Consider the following 12,704-nt stretch of genomic DNA (forward strand, 5'->3'; position numbering starts at 1 on the left):
GAGCCGCGAGGGTGCCGAGGAGGAGCGGAGAGAAGGCCCCGCCACGGCCCCTGCCGGCCGGTCTCTGGAACAGGAGCGCCTGCCCCTCGCGTGAGGGCGCCCCCTGGAGCCACCCCGCGGGCGGGCGGGTGGCGGGCGGCCCCCGCCCAGCCCCGCGGCTCGGCGTTCTGCGATCGATGACTCGGCGCGCAACGGCGCCGCCTGGGCGTGAGAGGCTCGCAGTGCGCAGGTGCCGCGGCCGCCACGCGGGGCGGGGGCGGGGCCGGGGGCGGGGACTGGGCGGGGCGGGGGCGGGGGCGGGGGCGGCGCGGCCCCTTCGTGGCCAGGGCTGTGCGGGCTCCTCCCAGGCGGCCGCGGAGGACGTTCCGTCGAGGGCGCGGCTGCGGGGTGCGTGACTCGCCGCTCTGCGGGCCCGGGCGTGCCGGGCTCGTGCCGCCTGCGCTCCGCGGCGCTCAGCTCCAGCCGCAGGCCTCGGCTCTGAGAAGCCTGCGGTGCAGCCCAGGCTCTGCCCGTCTCCTCGTGGAACAGCAAAATATGAAACAGCTTGTGGTCCCCTGATCTGTGTCGGAGACGAGAGGAGTAGTGTGTCGCTCAGCAATCACCCCAAAGCCTCGCAGCCTAAAACTACGAATATTAATTGTCCCAGAGGTTCTGTATGGGCACGGCTGGGTGGGTGGGTCTGTCTTGGTCTCTAGAGATTCCAGGCAAGATGTAGGCCGGGGCTGCAGTTACCTGAAGCCTTGACTCAGGCTGGAGAACCTGCTTGCAGGAGAGCTCCCCCGACTGTGGGCGGGAGGCCTGGTTTCCACGGCGTGGACCCCTCCGTAGGGCCAATGGAGTGTCCCCGCGACACGGCATCTGGCCTCCCTCCTAACACGTGGTCCCGGAACGACCAAAGCAGGAGCTGCGATGTCTTTTGTGCTCTAGCCTCGGAAGGCAGGCACCACCACTTCTGTCATTAGAGCCAACCCTTCAGTGTGGGAGGATCAACCCAAGGGCATGAATAGCACTGGACAGGGATCACTGGGAGCCGCCTGGGAGAACCCTACCCTGGGGAGTCGGACAACAATGATGATAACTTAGGGAATGGTCAGATTTCATCTTTGTATGCTAGCCATTGTCCAAATCATTATTAGAGTTGAATGAAGTTTCTCCCAGTAGGTGGCAGTACTTGTCCACGTCCTGATCTTCAAACAGGCATCGAACACCTACTTTGGGCCAGGTATTATTCCAGGTGCCTGGGGACTCAAAGAATGAGTGCAGAGTTTACAGTTGAATGAATCAACTCTTGTAGTAGAGTGTAATGATTTTTTTTATTATAAAGAACAATCCCGAGGGGTGGGGTACATACAGAAGAGTGATTGTGCCCCTAAATTCTTTTTTTTTTTAATTTTTTTTTAATTTTTATTTATTCATGATAGTCGCCCAGAGAGAGAGAGAGGCAGAGACATAGGCAGAGGGAGAAGCAGGCTCCATGCACCGGGAGCCCGATGTGGGATTCGATCCCGGGTCTCCAGGATCGCGCCCTGGGCCAAAGGCAGGCGCCAAACCGCTGCGCCACCCAGGGATCCCCCCTAAATTCTTTAGTGGCAAGCAATATGAGATTAAGGAAGGCTGGTAGGAGCAGGGTGGCTCAGTGTGACCAGAGGGAAGGACAGAGTGGGTACTTTTCCAGATAAAGCTTTGAGCTAAGCAAAGGATTTGAGACACATTCTAGAATGTATGGGAAGCCAATGCAGAGTTTTAAGCAGGGGATTCTTTATCAGGTTTCTTGGTTCTGAGCAATAGAGATTGAGTCTGGCTGACTAACAGGGAACATGTTAAAAAGGATACCGGATAGCTCCGGGAATTCTGTGAAGGACTAAAGAAGTGGTTCCGGGCTAATTCCAGAAGTGAAACTCAGAACCACGCTGAAGAACTGGCCTGGTGAGGAAACTACTATGACTGATTGGGATTGCAGCTGCTGCTGCTGCCGCACCCCGCCCCGGGATGACACTGCTGTCACCCTGACAACCACTGCAGAATGGCTGCCACCTTCAAATGCCACAAGTTGTTACAGCCTCCTGCACCAACAAAATGCCAAGCTTCCAAAAGAGCCTATTTTCTCACCTTACTTCTAAATCAAAGGCTCATAGGGGGCATCTAATTGAGGGAGACTGAGGCCCACGTCTGAGTCCTGGCTGCAAAGGAGACTGAAATTGGGGGTCTAAACTCTTCCTTAGAAAGGCAGGACCTAAAATAATTGGAATTTCCTCAGTGCAGAAAGGCCATTCAAAAGACGGTAGGAAGCCATGAGTCTGACAGATATACACCACAAGGGGCATAGCTGAGATCTGAAATGTGAACCTATCACCTATTGAGTGTAGGGGATATATTAGATCAGGGTTCCTCAACCTTGGCACTGTTGACATTTCGGGCTTCCTGAGTCTTAGTTGTGGAGGACTCATGTATGCCTTGTAGGATGTTTAGCAGCATCCCTGATCTATCCACAAAATGCTACTAGAAACCTCTCCCCCAATTGTAAAAACCAGAGCTGTCCTCAAACTCTGCCACATACTCCCTATAGGGCGAAATTGCCTTGAAAACCACTGGATTGGAGACCAGCTGAGTTTGAAGGCTCTTTTGGTAACTGAGAGAAAAAAAAAAAGGAATTAGTAGGATGACAGTAAGAATAGAGATGATGGGTGGACAGGTATGATATTCCAGAGGCAGAAATAATAGAAGCTGGAAAATGGCTATATTTGGAGGCCTTATTAGTTAAGGATATAGCTTCAGCTGCCCTAAGAGATCCGAAATAATAGTGACCAACAAGATGTTTATTTCTCTCTCAGATACCATTCTTGGAGAAAGCAGTGCAAGGCTAATATGATGGCCATCTTTAAAGACCATCTACCGCAGTCTACCTCTTAGTACGATGTAAACCTGGATAAGTTATTATCAATAAAAATGAAAATAGTAATAAGAATGTATCAAATATATCTGTGTTTTATTTTTTATTTTTTTAAAGATTTTATTTATTTATTCATTAGAGACACAGAGAGAGGCAGAGACACAGGCAGAGGGAGAAGCAGGCACCATGTAGGGAGCCTGACGTGGGACTCGATCCCAGGACTCCAGGATCATGCCCTGAGCCAAAGGCAGATGCTCAACCGCTGAGTCACCCAGGCGTCCCACATCTTTGTTTTAAAGATTGAGATAATACCTTTTCTGGTTTTTTTTTTAAACCACTAAATTTGTGATAATTTATTAAAACAATAGAAAACTAAACTAACTGGGATCTTTGTCTCAATCATTTGCCCAACAGGGTATAACCACCAACATGGCAGAAATAATCCAACCACAGAGGTTTAGAAGGGTCCTGGAAGAGAACCAGAACATCACCAAGGCACCAGCAAGATTTAAGGTACTCTAGAGGATAATCCTCCAAAACTTCAAAGATCTATGACAATGTTATATACCCCTTCTCTCAACTATTTCCCTCCTTGAGAACTTTTTAAAATTTCTTGCAGGATGTCACTTTAATGTCTGCAAGTGACAATTGCTGCAACTTTCAAAGAGTTCAGAAACAAAAAATGTTAATGGACCATTTTATAGAATAATAAAAGGGACAATGTCGCTGTTCTATGGGAATACATACCCTTCCTGTAGACTTTTTTAATAAACATTTTATTTTAGAATGATTTTAGATTTATAGAATGATTATAAAGACTTATATACCACATCCCCAATTTTCCCTGTCAATAACATATTAGACGAGTGTGGAACATTATCACAATTAATGAATTGATGTGGATTCGTTTGTATTAACCAAAGGCCCTACTTTATTCAGATTCCCTCAGTTTTTTCTTTTTTTTTTTTTTTAATTTTTATTTATTTATGATAGTCACAGAGAGAGAGAGAGAGGCAGAGACACAGGCAGAGGGAGAAGCAGGCTCCATGCGCCGGGAGCCCGACGTGGGATTCGATCCCGGGTCTCCAGGATCGCGCCCTGGGCCAAAGGCAGGCGCCAAACCGCTGCGCCACCCAGGGATCCCCCCTCAGTTTTTTCTTAATGTCCTTTTTCTGTTCCCAGATCCTGTCTAGGACACCACCTTACACTTAGTCATCATGTCTCCTTAGGCTCTTCTCAGCTATGAAGTTTAATGACCTTGACAGTTTTAATGATTACCAGCCAGGTAGCTTGTAGAACATCCCTCAATTGGGATTTGTCTGATGTATTCTCATGATTAGACTAAGGTAATGTACTCCTGGGAGGAAAACCATTGAAGTCAAGATGCCATTCTCAACACATCAACAGTGCATACTGTCAATATGACTTCTCCCAGTTGCTGTTAATTCTGATCACTTGGCTTCTCCACTGTAAAGTACTCCTTTTTTCTATTTTTCATATTATAGCCTTTGGAAGAAAGCCACTATGCACAGGCCACACTTAGAGTGGTAGTTATGCTCCACCTTATTAGGGATGAAGTATCTAAATAAATTATTCGAATTTCTTCTGTACAGGAGATTTGTCTATTCTCTATTCAAACCTTTACATCAGTGTGGACTTTTTTTTTTTTTAAGGTATTTATTTATTTATTTACGATAGTCACAGAGAGAGAGAGAGTCAGAGACACAGGCAGAGGGAGAAGCAGGCTCCATGCACCGGGAGCCCGATGTGGGATTCGATCCCGGGTCTCCAGGATCGCGCCCTGGGCCAAAGGCAGGCGCCAAACCGCTGCGCCATCCAGGGATCCCATGGACTTATATTTATTTTATACTTTGGCTTATAATCCAATACTACTTTGTTTTGTTGCTCAGATTTTTCCAGCTTTGGCAACTGGGAAATCTTTCACTTGGCTACTGTATCCATTTGACATCATTGTGGATTTTTGTTCTTCTGTTCTGTTTTTTAGCACTTTCTTATTTTCAGGCATTGTAAGATACTTTAGGACCATTTTGGATCTAAGCTCCTCCCCCAACCCTATAATCAGCCATTTTTCCAAGGTGCCCTAGTTCTTTTCACTGGAGAGTGGTATTAGAAACCAAGATCTGAGTGCTACGTGTGGTCATTGCTATTGAGGTATTATTGCTTCTAAGCCTTTCACCTGACACAGCAAGGAGATACGTGTATGTATACACCGTTTCCATACATAGCCATTTGGTTTTTTTAAAAAATTTTTTATTGGAGTTCAATTTGCCAACACATAGCATAACACCCAGTGCTCATCCCGTTAAGTGCCCCCCTCAGTGCCCATCACCCAGTCAGCCCAAGCCCCTGCCCACTTCCCCTTCCTCTACCCCTGTTCATTTCCCAGAGTTAGGTGTCTATCATGTTTTGTCACCCTTACTGATATTTTCACTCATTTTCTCTCCTTTCCCTTTATTCCCTCTCACTAATTTTATATTCCCCAAATGAATGAGACCATATAATGTTTGTCCTTTTCTGATTGACTTATTTACTCAGCACAATACCCTCCAGGTCCCTCCACGTCGAAGCAAATAGTGGGTATTTGTCGTTTCTAATGGCTGAGTAATATTCCATTGTATACATAAACCACATCTTTATCCATTCATCTTTCGATGGACACTGAGGCTCCTTCCACAGTTTGGCTATTGTGGACATTGCTGCTATAAACATTGTGGTGCAGGTGTCCCAGCAGTTCACTGCACCTGTATCTTTGGGGTAAATCCCCAGCAGTGCAATTACTGGGTCGTAGGGCAGGTCTATTTTTAACTCTTTGAGGAACCTCCACACAGTTTTCCAGAGTGGCTGCACCAGTTCACATTCCCACCAATCATGCAAGAGGGTTCCCCTTTCTCCACATCCTCTCCAACATTTGTTGTTTCCTGTCTTGTTAATTTTCCCCATTCTCACTGGAGTGAAGTGGTATCTTATTGTGGTTTTGATTTGTATTTCCCTGATGGCCAGTGATGCGGAGCATTTTCTCATGTGCATGTTGGCCATGTCTATGTCTTCCTCTGAGATTTCTGTTCATGTCTTTTGCCCATTTTATGATTGCATTGTTTGTTTCTTTGCTGTGGATTTTAATAAGTTCTTTATAGATCTTGGATACTAGCCCTTTATCTGATAGGTCATTTGCAAATATCTTCTCCAATTCTGTAGGTTGTCTATTATTTTTTTAAAATTTTTATTTATTTATGATAGTCACAGAGAGAGAGAGAGAGAGGCAGAGACACAGGCAGAGGGAGAGGCAGGCTCCATGCACCGGGAGCCCGACGTGGGACTCGATCCCGGGTCTCCAGGATCCTGCCCTGGGCCAAAGGCAGGTGCCAAACCGCTGCACCACCCAGGGATCCCCATGTAGGTTGTCTTTTAGTTTCATTGACTGTTTCTTCTGCTCTGCAGAAGCTTTTAATCTTGATGAAGTCCCAATAATTCATTTTTGCTTTTGTTTCTTTTGCCTTCATGGATGTATCTTGCAAGAAGTTGCTGTGGCCAAGTTCAAAAAGGGTGTTGCCTGTGTTCTCCTCTAGGATTTTGATGGATTCTTGTCTCACATTTAGATCTTTCATCCATTTTGAGTTTATTTTTGTGTATGGTGCAAGAGAGCGGTCTAGTTTCATTCTTCTGCATGTGGATGTCCAATGTTCCCAGCACCATTTATTGAAGAGACTGTCTTTCTTCCAGTGGATAGTCTTTCCTCCTTTATCAAATATTAGTTGACCATAAAGTTGAGGGTCCACTTCTGGATTCTCTATTCTGTTCCATTGATCTATGTGTCTGTTTTTGTGCCAGTACCACACTGTCTTGATGACCACAGCTTTGTAGTACAACCTGAAATCTGGCATTGTGATGCCCCCAGATATGGTTTTCTTTTTTAATATTCCCCTGGCTATTTGGGGTCTTTTCTGATTCCACACAAATCTTAGATGATTTGTTCCAACTCTCTGAAGAAAATCCATGGTATTTTGATAGGGATTGCATTAAATGTGTAAATTGCCCTGGGTAACATTGACATTTTCACAATATTAATTCTTCTAATCCGTGAGCATGGAATATTTTTCCATTTCTTTGTGTCTTCCTCAATTTCTTTCAGAAATGTTCTGTAGTTTTTAGGGTATAGATCCTTTACCTCTTTGGTTAGGTTTATTCCTAGGTATCTTATGCTTTTGGGTGCAATTGTAAATGGGATTGACTCCTTAATTTCTCTTTCTTCAGTCTCATTGTTAGTGTATAGAAATGCCACTGATTTCTGGGCGTTGATTTTGTATCCTGCCACACTGCCGAATTGCTGTATGACTTCTAGCAATCTGAGGGTGGAGTCTTTTGGGTTTTCTATGTAGACTATCATGTCATCTGCGAAGAGGGAGAGTTTGACTTCTTCTTTGCCAATTTGAATGTTTTTTATTTCTTTTTGTTGTCTGATTGCTGAGGCTAGGACTTCTAGTACTATGTTGAATAGCAGTGGTGAGGGTGGACATCCCTGTCTTGTTCCTGATCTTAAGGGAAAGGCTCCCAGTGTTTCACCATTGAGAATGATATTTGCTGTGGGGTTTTTGTAGATGGCTTTTAAGATGCTGAGGAATGTTCCCTCTATCCCTACACTCTGAAGAGTTTTGATCAGGAATGAATGCTGTATTTTGTCAAATGCTTTCTCTGCATCTATTGAGATCATATGGTTCTTGTTTTTTCTCTTGTTGATATGATCAATCACATTGATTGCTTTACGAGTGTTGAACCAGCCTTGCATCCCGGGGATAAATCCCACTTGGTCATGGTGAATAATCTTCTTAATGTATTGTTGGATCCTACTGGCTAGTGTCTTGTTGAGAATTTTTGCATCCATGTTCATCAGGGATTTGGTCTATAATTCTCCTTTTTGGTGAGGTCTTTGTCTGGTTTTGGAATTAAGGTGATGCTGGCCTCATAGAATGAGTTTGGAAGTATTCCATCTCTTTCTATCTTTCCAAACAGCTTTAGTAGAATAGGTATGGCTTCTTCTTTAAACGTTTGATAGAATCCCCTTGGGAAGCCATCTGGCCCTGGACTTTTGTGTCTTGGGAGGTTTTTGATGACTGCTTCAATTTCCTTTCTGGTTATCGGCCTGTTCAGGCTTTCTATTTCTTCCTGTTTCAGTTTTGGTAGTTTGTGGTTTTCCAGAAATGCGTCCATTTCTTCTAGATTGCCTAATTTATTGGCACATAGCTGCTCATAATAAATTTTTAAAATCATTTGTATTTCTTTGGTATTGGTGGTGATCTCTCCTTTCTAATTCATGATTTTATTAATTTGAGTCTTTTCTCTCTTCTTTTTAATAAGGCTGGCTAATGGTTTCTCTATCTTATTAATTCTTTCAAAGAACCAACTCCTGGTTTTGTTAATCTGTTCCACAGTTCTTCTGGTCTCTATTTCATTGTGTTCTGCTCGAATCTTTATTAATTCTCTTCTTCTGCTGGGTGTAGGATCTATTTGCTGTTTTTCTCCAGCTCCTTTAGGTGCAAGGTTAGCTTTTGTATTTGAGTTCTTTCCAGTTTTTGGATGGGTGCTTGTATTGCAATGTATTTCCCTCTCAGGACTGCTTTTGCTGTATCCCAAAGATTTTGAATGGTTGTATCTTCATTCTCATTAGTTTCCATGAATCTTTTTAATTCTTCCCTAACTTCCTGGTTGACCCTTTCATTTTTTAGCAGGATGGTCCTTAACCTCCACATGTTTGAAATCCTTCCAAAATTCTTGTGATTTAGTTGTAGTTTCAAAGCATTATGGTCTGAAAATATGCAGGGGATGATCCCAATCTTTTGGTATTGGTTAAGAACTGATTTGTGACCCAGTTTGTGGTCTATTCTGGAGAAAGTTCCATGTGCACTTGAGAAGAATGTGTATTCAGTTGCGTTTGGATGTAAAGTTCTGTAAATATCTGTGAAATCCATCTGGTCCAGTGTATCATTTAAAGCTCTTGTTTCTTTGGAGATGTTGTACTTAGAAGATCTGTCAATTGTAGAAAGCACTACATTCAAGTCACCAAGTATAAGTATGTTATTATCTAAGTATTCTTAACTTTGGTTATTAATTGATACACTTGGCAGCTCCCACATTCAGGGCATAAATATTCATGATTGTTAGGTTCTCCTGTTGGATAGATCCTTTAAGTAGGATATGGTATCCCTCTTCATCTCTTACTACAATCTTTGGGATATACTTTAATTTATCTGATATAAGGATGGCTATCCCTGCTTTCTTTTGAGGACCATTTAAATGATAAATGGTTCTCCAACCTTTTATTTTCAGGCTATAGGTGTCCTTATATCTAAAATGAGTCTCTCGTAGACAGCAAATAGATGGGTCTTGCTTTTTTATTCAGTCTGAAACCCTGCGCCTTTTGATGGGGTCATTAAGCCCATTCACGTTCAGAGTTACTATTGAAGGATATGAATTTAGTGGCATCATGATACCTATTCAGTCCGTTTTTGTGGATTGTTTCCTTGGACTTCCTCTTTCTTTTACAGAGTCCCCCTTAATATTTCTTGCAGAGCTGGTTTGGTGGTCACATATTCTTTCAGTTTCTACCTATATTGGAAGCTCTTTATCTCTCCTTCTATTCTGAATGAGAGCCTTGCTGGATAAAGTATTCTTGGCTGCATGTTCTTCTCATTTAGGACCCTGAATATATCTTGCCAGCCCTTTCTGGCCTGCCAGGTCTCTGTGGAGATGTCTGCTGTTATCCTAATACTTCTCCCCGTAAAGCTTAGGGATTTCTTGTCTCTTGCTGCTTTAAGGATCTTCTCTTTATCTTTTGAATTTGCAAGTTTCACTATTAAATGTCAAGGTGTTGAGCGTTTTTTTTATTGATTTTAGTGGGGGATCTCTCTATCTCCTGGATCTGAATGCCTGTTTCCCTTCCCAAGTTAGGGAAGTTCTCAGCTATGATTTGTTCAAATACACTTTCTGGACCTCTGTCCCTTTTGGCGCCCTCTGGAACCCCAATTAAATGTAGATTTTGCCTTCTGAGGCTGTCATTTATTTCCCTTAACCTATTCTCATGATCTCTTGTTTTTCTCTTTTTTCCTCAGTTTCCTTCCTTTCCATCAACTTGTCTTCTGTGTCACTCACTCATTCTTCTACCTCATTAACCCTTGTCGTTAGGACCTCCAGTTTGGATTGCATCTCATTTAATTGATTTTTAATTTCGGCCTGATTAGATCTAAATTCTGCAGTCATGAAGTCTCTTGAATCCTCTATGCTTTTTTCTAGAGCCACCAGTAGGTTTTTAATTGTGCTTCTGAATTGGCTTTCTGACATTGAATTATAATCCAAATTTTGTAACTCTGTGGGAGAGAGGACTGTTTCTGATTCTTTTGTGGTGAGTTTTTCCTTCTAGTCATTTTGCTCAGTGCAGAGTGGCCAAAAACAAGTTGTACTGGAAAGAGGAGACAAGGGGAGAAAAAAAAAAAGGGGGGGGGACAAACAGAAAACAAAAAAAAGTGGGGGAGTATCCTCTGATTCTATATACTGTAAATCCCTTAACTTCCCCTGGAACTTTCCAGGGCTGCTTGGTCAATAACTTGCTTTTCCCCTGTCCTTCCAGCTGGTCTTCTGGGGGAGGGGCCTGCTGTGCTGATTCTCAGGTGTGTGCACCTGGAGAGCTGCCCAGCCCCCTGCCAGGTGCACGGCTCAGTGGGAGCTGTTTATCCTGTGAGGCCCCTGCTCAGTCCCAGGTACAAGGTGACACCAGGAGGAACAACACCGGTGGTGGTGGCCAGGTCTCCAGCTCTGGAGTCAGCAGTAACTACTTCAGCTCCCAGTCCGCAGAGGCCTGGATGCTCTGGGGGCGGGGCGCCGATCTGCACAGCTCGGGGCTGCCCGGCGGCAGGAGCGTCCTTGCTGTCTTGTGTCCCCCGGCGCCCTGGGCTTCGGGGCCTGCACCACTGGAATCGTGCTCCTGGGGCTGCGCAGCCCCCTCCCCGGGGAGCCTCTGCCCGAGCCCCTCCGAGCTACTCCTGGGTCCAGCCGGGCGCGTACTGCAGCCCTTTAGGGAGCTCGGCCGCGGGGTGTGGTACGCTCTCCCCCGGGGTGCAGGTGTGTGTTAGTGTCCCTGGGAGCCTGAGGGTATCCGCGCCCCTCCTGGGATCCTGCCCGAGCTCCCTGAGAGCACCTTTCCGCCCGGGAAGATTGGTGAAGCTCCTGCTTCTCCGGGACGGGGCTTTCCTGTCCTGGAGGCTCTCGCCGGGCGGCCTGAGCCCAGCTCCTCGCGGGGCCCCTCCCCCTTGGATTCTTTTTTATTTCTCTATTTTTTTTCCATCTTCCTACCTTGATAGAAGCCCAAACGCTTCTCACTGTAGCATTCCAGCTGTTCTCTCTTTATTTTATTTTTTTTAAGATTTTATTTATTAAAAAAATTTTTTTAATTTAAAAAAATTTTTTTAATTTAAAAAAAAGATTTTATTTATTTATTCATGAGACACAGAGAGAGGCAGAGACACAGGCAGACAGAGAAGCAGGCTCCACACAGGGAGCCTGTTCTCTCCTTAAATCTCAGACTGAATTAGTAGGTTTTCAGGATGATTTGAAAGTTATCTAGGTAAGTTGGTGGGGACAGGTGACTTGGGGACCCTACTCCTCTGCCATCATGCCCCCACAAATATCCATACATAGCCATTTGTATCTATATTAAGCTGAGCATAAGTTCTTTCTGATATTTCCACCTATAATCCATTACCACCTGACCATTCTGGTCTCCTTGCTTATCTGTAACTTACTAACCCAACTGTGACAAATCTAGCTCCCCCCATCCACCATCCATTTACGTAATCATTCATTTCCAGCATCTGTGTATAATAGCTTCAGGATTTAACCCATTGTCCACTGGAGTACAGTGTTCCAACAACTGTTCCTTCATCTTACAGACTTCATTCATTCCCAAAGTGACACAGGTCAGCACCTTGTTTCCCAGTCCCCTTCAGCAAGGTTGTTTCATACATTTATAAGACATTTAGATTCTTTTCTCACATTCTGCACCCTTTCTTGGACCCCTCAGTCTCCTATGTGATTTTTTAAAATTTACATACGTTAAGATTCACTCTTTGACCTGTAGGTTCTATCAGTTTCGGCAAATGCGTAATGTCTTGTTTCACTAATATAAAAAATCCCCTGTGTTCAGCCTTCTCCACCATCACCTGCTCCCCAACCTCTGCCAATTACTGATCTCTTTACCATCTCTTTAATTTTGCCTTTTCCAGAATGTCATATGATTGGAATCATAATGTATGTAGCATTTTCTGGCTTTGTAACTGATGTCTTTTACTTAGTAATACGCAGTGGAGATTAATCTGTCTTTTTGTGGCTTCATAGCTCATTTCTTTTTAAGGCTGAATAACATTCTACTGTATGGATGTACTACAGTTTATCCATTCATCTATTGAAGGACATCTCGGTTGCTTCTGGTTTGGGGCAATTATGAATAAAACTGCTATAAACACTTGTAGTTTGTGCAGGGTTTTTACATGAACCTCAGTTTTCAAATCAGTTATATAAACACCCAGAAACACCATTGCTGGGTCCTATGGCAAGACTAGGTTTAATTTTGTAGGAAATGGCCAAACTGTTTCCCAATATGGCTGTACCATTTTGCATTCCCATTAGCAATGAAAGAGAGTTCCTGTTTCTCTACATCCTCACCATTGATTTGTATTGTCGGGTTGTTTTTAACTTTAACCATTCTAATAGATAGTTGTGTCTCATTGCTTTAATTTGCAATTCTTAG

The 12,704-nt window shown here is 44.1% G+C and overlaps 1 protein-coding gene across 11 annotated transcripts in view; it reads left to right on the top strand.

Moving 5' to 3' along the window:
* Positions 1 to 90: 90 nt before the first annotated feature.
* BPIFC (BPI fold containing family C) overlaps positions 91 to 12,704 on the top strand; it is a 60,936-nt gene continuing 48,322 nt past the window's right edge. For 3 of the 11 annotated variants that reach the window (XR_003141933.3, XM_025461529.3, XM_025461540.3), the window contains exons 1-2: positions 437 to 648; positions 3,305 to 3,403. The gene's annotated coding sequence lies outside the window, so the exon portion shown is untranslated. Of the gene's footprint in view, positions 230 to 368; positions 388 to 433; positions 649 to 1,161; positions 1,223 to 3,304; positions 3,404 to 12,704 lie in introns of those variants that run through there. The other 8 variants (XM_025461533.3, XM_025461541.3, XR_003141962.3 and 5 more) reach the window with 6 other exon arrangements.

This window comes from Canis lupus, chromosome 10 (genome assembly GCF_003254725.2).
Source record: "Canis lupus dingo isolate Sandy chromosome 10, ASM325472v2, whole genome shotgun sequence".
NCBI classification, from domain to species: domain Eukaryota; kingdom Metazoa; phylum Chordata; class Mammalia; order Carnivora; family Canidae; genus Canis; species Canis lupus.